Genomic DNA, 7979 nt, shown 5'->3' with positions numbered 1-7979 from the left:
GGAGGCCCAGATCGCCACGGGCGGCATCATCGACCCCGTGCACAGCCACCGGCTGCCCGTGGACGTGGCCTACCGGCGTGGCTACTTCGACGAGGAGATGAGCCGCGTCCTGGCGGACCCGAGCGACGACACCAAGGGCTTCTTCGACCCCAACACGCACGAGAACCTCACGTACCTGCAGCTGCTGGAGCGCTGTGTGGAGGACCCCGAGACGGGGCTGCGCCTGCTGCCCCTGAAAGGCTCTGAGAAGGCAGAGGCGGTGGAGACCACGCAGCTGTACACCGAGGAGGAGACCCGCAGAGCGTTCGAGGAGACGCAGATAGACATCCCCGGCGGCGGTGGCCGCGGCGGCTCCACTATGTCCTTGTGGGAGGTGATGCAGTCGGACCTGATCCCAGAGGAGCAGCGCACCCGGCTCATGGCTGACTTCCAGGCCGGCCGGGTGACCAAGGAGCGCATGATCATCATCATCATCGAGATCATCGAGAAGACCGAGATCGTGCGCCAGCAGAACCTGGCTTCCCACGACTACATCCGCCGCCGCCTCACCGCCGAGGACCTCTATGAGGCCCGGATCATCTCCCGCGAGACGTACAGCCTCCTCCGGGAGGGCGCCAAGAGCCTCCGAGAGGTGCTGGAGGAGGAGTCGGCCGCACGCTACCTCTACGGCACGGGCTGCGTGGCTGGCGTCTACCTGCCGGGCTCTAGGCAGACGCTCACCATCTACCAGGCCCTCAAGAAGGGCCTGCTGAGCGCCGAGGTGGCCCGCTTGCTGCTGGAGGCACAGGCGGCCACGGGCTTCCTCCTGGAGCCCGTGAAGGGCGAGCGGCTGACCGTGGACGAAGCCGTGCGGAAGGGCCTGGTGGGCCCCGAGCTGCACGACCGGCTGCTCTCGGCGGAGCGGGCTGTGACCGGTTATCGTGACCCCTACACGGAGCAGACGATCTCGCTCTTCCAGGCCATGAAGAAGGACCTGATCCCCGAGGAGGAGGCCCTGCGGCTGCTGGACGCCCAGCTGGCCACGGGTGGCATCGTGGACCCGCGCCTGGGCTTCCGTCTCCCCCTGGAGGTGGCCTACCAGCGTGGCTACCTCCACAAGGACACGTACGACCGGCTGTCGGAGCCCAGCGAGGTGCGCAGCTACCTGGACCCCTGCGCGGACGAGCGTCTCAGCTACACGCAGCTGCTCCGGAGGTGCCGTCCCCACGAGGCCAGCGGCCAACGCCTCCTGCCCCTTTCGGACGCCCGCAGGCTGACCTTCCGTGGCCTGCGCAAGCAGGTCACGGTGGAAGAGCTGGTGCGCTCGCAGGTCATGGACGAGGCTACGGCGCTGCGGCTGCAGGAGGGCCTGGCCTCCGTGGAGGAGGTCACCCAGAACCTGCAGAAGTTCCTTGAGGGCACTAGCTGCATTGCTGGCGTCTTCGTGGATGCCACCAAGGAGCGGCTGTCCGTGTACCAGGCCATGAAGAAAGGCATCATCCGCCCTGGCACGGCCTTCGAGCTCCTGGAAGCACAGGCGGCCACCGGCTACGTCATCGACCCCATCAAGGGGCTCAAGCTGACCGTGGAGGAGGCCGTGCGCATGGGCATCGTGGGCCCCGAGTTCAAGGACAAACTGCTGTCGGCCGAGCGCGCCGTCACCGGCTACAAGGACCCCTACTCTGGGAAGCTCATCTCCCTCTTCCAGGCCATGAAGAAGGGCCTGATCTTGAAGGACCACGGCATCCGCCTGCTGGAGGCCCAGATCGCCACGGGCGGCATCATCGACCCCGAGGAGAGCCACCGGCTGCCCGTGGAGGTGGCCTACAAGCGTGGCCTCTTCGACGAGGAGATGAACGAGATCCTGACGGACCCGAGCGACGACACCAAGGGCTTCTTCGACCCCAACACGGAGGAGAATCTCACGTACCTGCAGCTGATGGAGCGCTGCATCACGGACCCCCAGACGGGCCTGTGCCTGCTGCCCTTGAAGGAGAGGAAGCGGGAGCGGAAGACGTCCTCCAAGTCCTCGGTGCGCAAGCGCCGCGTGGTGATCGTGGACCCGGAGACGGGCAAGGAGATGTCTGTGTACGAGGCCTACCGCAAGGGCCTCATCGACCACCAGACGTACCTGGAGCTGTCCGAGCAGGAGTGCGAGTGGGAGGAGATCACCACCTCCTCCTCGGACGGCGTGGTCAAGTCCATGATCATCGACCGCCGCTCGGGCCGCCAGTACGACATCGACGAGGCCATTGCCAGGAGCCTGATCGACCGCTCGGCTCTGGATCAGTACCGTGCCGGCACTCTCTCCATCACGGAGTTCGCAGACATGCTCTCGGGCAGCGCCGGTGGCTTCCGCTCCCGCTCGTCCTCCGTGGGGTCCTCGTCGTCCTACCCCATCAGCCCTGCAGCCTCCAGGACCCAGGGGACCTCCTGGTCGGACCCCACGGAGGAGACGGGCCCTGTGGCCGGCATCCTGGACACGGAGACTCTGGAGAAGGTGTCCATCACAGAGGCCATGCACCGCAGCCTGGTGGACAACATCACGGGGCAGCGGCTGCTGGAGGCCCAGGCCTGCACGGGGGGCATCATCGACCCCAGCACCGGCGAGCGCTTCCCCGTCACGGATGCGGTCAACAAGGGCCTGGTGGACAAGATCATGGTGGACCGCATCAACCTGGCTCAGAAAGCCTTCTGCGGCTTCGAGGACCCGCGCACCAAGACCAAGATGTCGGCCGCCCAGGCCCTGAAGAAGGGCTGGCTCTACTACGAGGCGGGCCAGCGGTTCCTGGAGGTGCAATACCTGACCGGCGGCCTGATCGAGCCCGATGCCGCAGGCCGCGTGCCCCTGGATGAGGCCCTGCAGCGCGGCATGGTGGACGCCCGAACCGCCCAGAAGCTGCGAGACGTGGGCGCCTACTCCAAGTACCTCACCTGCCCCAAGACCAAGCTCAAGATCTCCTACAAGGACGCCCTGGACCGCAGCATGGTGGAGGAGGGCACGGGGCTGCGGCTGCTGGAGGCGGCCGCCCAGTCCAGCAAGGGCTACTACAGCCCCTACAGCGTCAGCGGCTCGGGCTCCACGGCCGGGTCGCGCTCTGGCTCGCGCACTGGGTCGCGGGCCGGCTCCCGCCGAGGGAGCTTTGACGCCACCAGCTCCGGCTTCTCCATGACCTTCTCTTCGTCCTCCTACTCTTCCTCGGGCTATGGCCGCCGCTATGCCTCAGGGCCTGCGTCCTCCCTGGGGGGCCCCGAGTCTGCAGTGGCCTGATCCGCTGCCCGCGCCCTGCCCTCCCGCTCTGCATGTGGCCAGGTTCCCCGCCCAGGCGTTGAGGCGTTGGGGTCTTTCACGTCTAAAGGTGTCTTCCTCCCAAGCGGTGCCTAGAGTTTAACCAAAAAAAACCCGGACTAACGTATTAATATCTGTTTGCTGTCCAGACAGCCTGTGTTTTGGGGGATGGGGCCGGGCCGGCCTCTCGGACCACCTCATCCCGCAGGCCTCCCTGCTCCTGTCTACCTGCCACTCACCACAGCCAGGTGCCTTGGAGGGTCCCGAGCCAGGCCCCCAGCCCAGCCCTCCTCTGTCTTCAGGGAGGGTCTTCTCTGGGCCGGGTTCCCCCAGCCCTGCTCGCTGGGCTCCCTGACACCCAACCACCAGTCCTAGCTGCTCGGGGAAGCAGGGGTGGGCCCCCATCACGAGCAGAGCCCTCAGGACCAGCTTTCTTTCCTGTTTCCAGGACTGACTTCCGCGTTCGGCGGGCCTTGCTGGGGAGGGTGGGGGTTCCTGGGTCAGCCGTCTCTTCCAGCCTGCCTGGAGAAGCGCCTTCCCCACGGGAAGATGAGGGTCCAGTCTGCAGAGCCAGCTGGTCCCTGCCACGTTGCAGACTCTGCCCCCAGCCCCCAGCCCCTGACGCTCTGCCAAGACCCCAGGCCTCTGGCTTCTGCCTTCCAGCCTCAGCCCCCTAGTAAGTGCCTTCAGTGTCCTCCCTCCCACCCCAGGCCCCAAGGACCCAGATCTGGGGTGGGAGGTAGACCCTCTGGTGAGACTCCCCATGGCCCAGCTCTCGGGCACGCCAGCCCCGGGCCAGGCCAGGTGTGGCTGGGGCTTCTGCAGGGCTCTGCTCCCCTGTGGCCCCACCCTGGGTGCTTCCTGCCTGTCTCTTCAAGGGAGACTGCTCCCTCTGTTTGGCCCCGGGGATGGGCCGCCCAGCCCAGGGCCAGCCCCTCCTGTCCCACCTTGGTGCCCCCGCTCCCCCGCCTCCACCCTCTGACTAAGCTTTGCATGTTTCACTAACCCAGGCAGGCGGCGGGTGGAGGCACCAGGCTTCCGGCTGCCTCCGTGAGGGCAGAACACTAACCCGACCATGGGTGGGTCTGCAGTGCTCACCCCAATAAAAGCAATTCCAACCTTCCTGTGTGTCCTGCTTTGCTTTTTTGTTCTGGGGTCCGGTGTGGGGGTTGGGTGGAGGCTGCCGCCTGAGGCTCGGAGCTTGGCCAGGGGCAGAGGAGCAGGGCCTCGGGGAAGATGCTGGCCTGAGGCTGCACGTCTCGGGGAAGAGAGAGCCAGACTGAGCAGCGGCCTGGTGGAGGCCAGCCCGCTGAGGCCTGCTCCGGGAGGGCCCTCAGCCCCTGCCGCTGGTCCGGCGGCCTCCTGACACTCTGCCAGGCCCCTAAGGTTCCGTTCACGGCTGCAACTTACCTCTGAGGTCGGGGCTCCATGCTCCCGTATCAGCTCACTTTGGCTGCGCCCCCCCGGGGCCCATCGTTGGAGGGAGCAGCGTGACTGCCCAGCTAAGTTGGTTCCTGTTGGCGAAGGGTAATGCTCCAGAGGCGGACGCAGTCGTGAGTCTCAGCAGCTGGGCCTCCGCTGCAGTCCGTCCACCCCTGTCCCTCCAGGCCCACACAGCGGCCCTCACGCCTGCCGGAGCCCAGCTTCCTGGGTTCTTTCTGGGAAAACCTACGAGAGCAAGGTTGAGTGGGGCCAACTACAGCCCCACTGAGCCACTGGCCCTGAGGCTGTGACCGATGCTCATCTGCCTGCTTTGCCCAGAGTGGGGGCAGCTGACCGAGACCCCTGTCCCTGGGGGTCTGAATCCTGGTGACCGGGTCCTTGTCAGGCTCTGCTCTTCCAGTTACAACAGGGCTGTGGAAATACCAGATGCCATGACAGGGCCGTCCCTGCCATGGTGGCCCCCGTTGACTGCTAGGCTCCTGCAAGGAGCTGCCGTGGCCAGGTGGCAGCCACAGTGAGCCGAGTGAGTGGGACACTTGTCACTGCCCTGGGTGGCGGTTCCCGGGCGCTGACCCTCCTGGGAGCCGGGACTGACGGTTTCTCACAGCCTACCGTCGCAGGCCCGAGAAGTGCACAGGCCCCGGTGGGTCCCTGGGAGCGTGGTGGGTGGGCCACTTCTTCCACTCCTTGGTTCCCAGACCCAGACGGCCCGTCAGCTGGGACCATCGACTCAAGGAAATAGCCACGTCCCGGGCTGTAGTCCCGGGTGGCGTCCAACCTTCTGCCAGGCCAGCTGCATCTGAGGGGTGGTATCCCGGGTGGTCCTGGGCCCTGCTGCACACCCTTGCTGGAAGGGGGTGTGAGCGCCGAGGCCGCGTCCCGCAGAAGCGCACCCTGCCTGCCGAGACCGGAGCGCCGGGAACGCAAGTCCGAGGTGAAGAATCCCCACTGAGCTGCTGGCTGGTGCTGGTCTGGGGTCTCTGCGGCGGGGGCCTGAGGGGCAGCGTCACACACGAGGCACCTGAGCAGCTGGGCTGGCCTGGGAGAGGAGCCCGTCTGCACCCGGGCCACTTGGGTTGTGAGCCTGCGCGGGAGCCCTGGTGGCCAGTGTCCACCTGCCAAGCCATCCTGCCCACCGGTGGCTTGGCGGATGCGGGCGCTCAGCACAAGACCAGGCTCCCTGTGCCCATCAGCACCTCCTTCCCCAGGCCCCTGTCCCAGCCCCTCGGGCCCTGGGGAGCCCGCCACGCCATGCCCCCACCCTGCCCGGCCGCGAGTCCCCGTGGGCCCCGACCGTGAGCTGCTCTCCTTCCCAGTGTGGCAGCCACTCAGGCCAGGCGTTTGCCTCACGGCTCCCGAGCGGGGCTGTGGTCTGGTGGGCCCAGCGTCCCGTGCCCGCCCTCGTGAACCAGGCACGGGCTTGGCCTCCATCACCTCACCACTGGGAGCCTCCCCAAGGCCGAGTGTGGCTGTGGTGGGTGACAGAGTCCGGGCTGCCCGCCGGGTAGTCCTCCGGCCCTGTGTGAGCCTCAGCCCGGGGGTCCGCTCCACCTGACCCTGGACCCGCGCTGAGCCCGCCCACCTCCCGGCGGCTCCCGCTGGAAGCCAGGTGCACGGTCACGGCTGCCCCTGGCCAGATGCTGCGTCTCTACCGAGTCATCCTCTGTCACAGACCCTCCGGCCTCGCCCCGGGACGTAGGGTCTGTGTGACGGTTGTCCTGTGCCGTCTTGCTGGAGACCCCGCGACACATTCTTACCGCCTGCTGCAGGTGCATCTGGCACGTGGCCTCAGTGGCGGGACCTTTCCAGCCGTGTCGCCTTCCTTCCTCTGAGCCCACTCGTGACCAGAAGCCTCCATGTCCTCCGACAAACGGACCGAGGTCCCACTCCCTGGTGTGCGAGGTGACAGACGCTTACCAGGCATAGTGCTTTTCCTTAGAGGCAGGAAAGACAAGGCTCCGAATTTGTCCTTTACCTTGGAGAGAATATCCTAGCACGCCCCAGACCTCTGGACTCTGGAAAGCTTTCTCGGAGTGACCAGTCCCTGAATGTCCGGTGTGTAGCTCACGCTCTGGCACACACGGGTCCCACCGGATCACTCAGAATACTCGCCACTTCCTGCTGGTGAGGCCTGGCGAGCTTGTCCGTTCGTGGACCGCTGTGTTTTTCTGTGCGTGGGTCAGTTCTATACGGGGACAGAGCCGGGAAGCTGAGAGAGTCTGGGGCAAAGCGTCTATACGGTCCCTCTCCCTTTCCTACCAGTATTGGGGTAGCCACAGACCACGTACCAGAGGCCGTGTTAATCTGTTCTAGAAAAGAACATCACCCCCGCTAATCTCTGCCATTTCAACCCGGATGCAGTGTTTGGTTTTTGTGATACTGGCCGGTGACAGGAGGAGCGTCCGGGGCCCCCATTTGATCTTACCTGCTACGAGAAGTTTTTGTTCTGTAGCCCAAAGAACCGGGATGAGGATACCGCCAGTGGTTAAGTATGTCCACTCCAGCTGTCCATTCACGTACCGATGAACGTCCGCCTGTGGCTCTGTGGACACGCGGGACCCTCTGAGCGGGACCCCACCAGGACTCCATTCGTTTGCAGACCCCCATGTTCCTGACTCGGGCAGGGCTCCGTGCTGCTCTGGGCCCCCAGGAGTCTATCGGCTCAGACAGCGACCTGGCGGCTCTGCCTTCCTCGGGCTCGCTTGCCCAGAGCAGTGGCTGTGTGAGATTTCGAGAAGGCCTCGGAGTCCTGCTGCCTCTACTTCAGAGTGTCTCGGGGAGATCTAAGAAACCTTCCAGTTTATGGGTTCTGGGTCTGAGAACTGGCTCAGGTAGGGAAGCAGGTCAAGTGATGATATTTTCCTCTGGGGCAGCTGACATCCACCACCTCATTCATCTTAAGATTTCTTTTGATTCTGTGTAATAAGCTGCTGTTCCTCACAGTGTGGCCTCTGGACCACAGTGTGGCATCGGGGCCTCCGGGAGCTGCTGAGTCGCAAATTCTCGACCCCTGTTGAATCAGAAATTCTGGGGCCGTCTTAGCGCCGCCCGAGTTTGGGAGCCCTGCTGTCAGCAACCCCCTTGTCCCAGCCACCTCTCAGAACACCGCGTTGGGGCCACCCTCGGCTGCTGTCGCACGAGTCGGCTGCAGCTGCCGTGACAAGCACCGCAGACCAGCCGCTTCAACAACACAACGTCCTTCCTCACAGCTCTGACCGCCCTGCTGTCAGCGCTGGCCCTGTAGACAGCGTCTGCTCCCGGGTCCTCA

General features: G+C 65.3%; 1 pseudogene; it reads left to right on the top strand.

The window, feature by feature from the left end:
* Nucleotides 1–6: 6 nt before the first annotated feature.
* LOC145719599 (plectin pseudogene) lies at nt 7–4390 on the top strand (annotated as a pseudogene).
* The last annotated feature ends 3589 nt before the right edge of the window (nt 4391–7979 follow it).

This window comes from Leptonychotes weddellii, unplaced genomic scaffold (genome assembly GCF_054177405.1).
Source record: "Leptonychotes weddellii isolate Sample4059 unplaced genomic scaffold, ASM5417740v2 HiC_scaffold_5551, whole genome shotgun sequence".
NCBI classification, from domain to species: Eukaryota; Metazoa; Chordata; class Mammalia; order Carnivora; family Phocidae; genus Leptonychotes; species Leptonychotes weddellii.
This window is presented reverse-complemented; position numbering and strand designations above follow the sequence as displayed.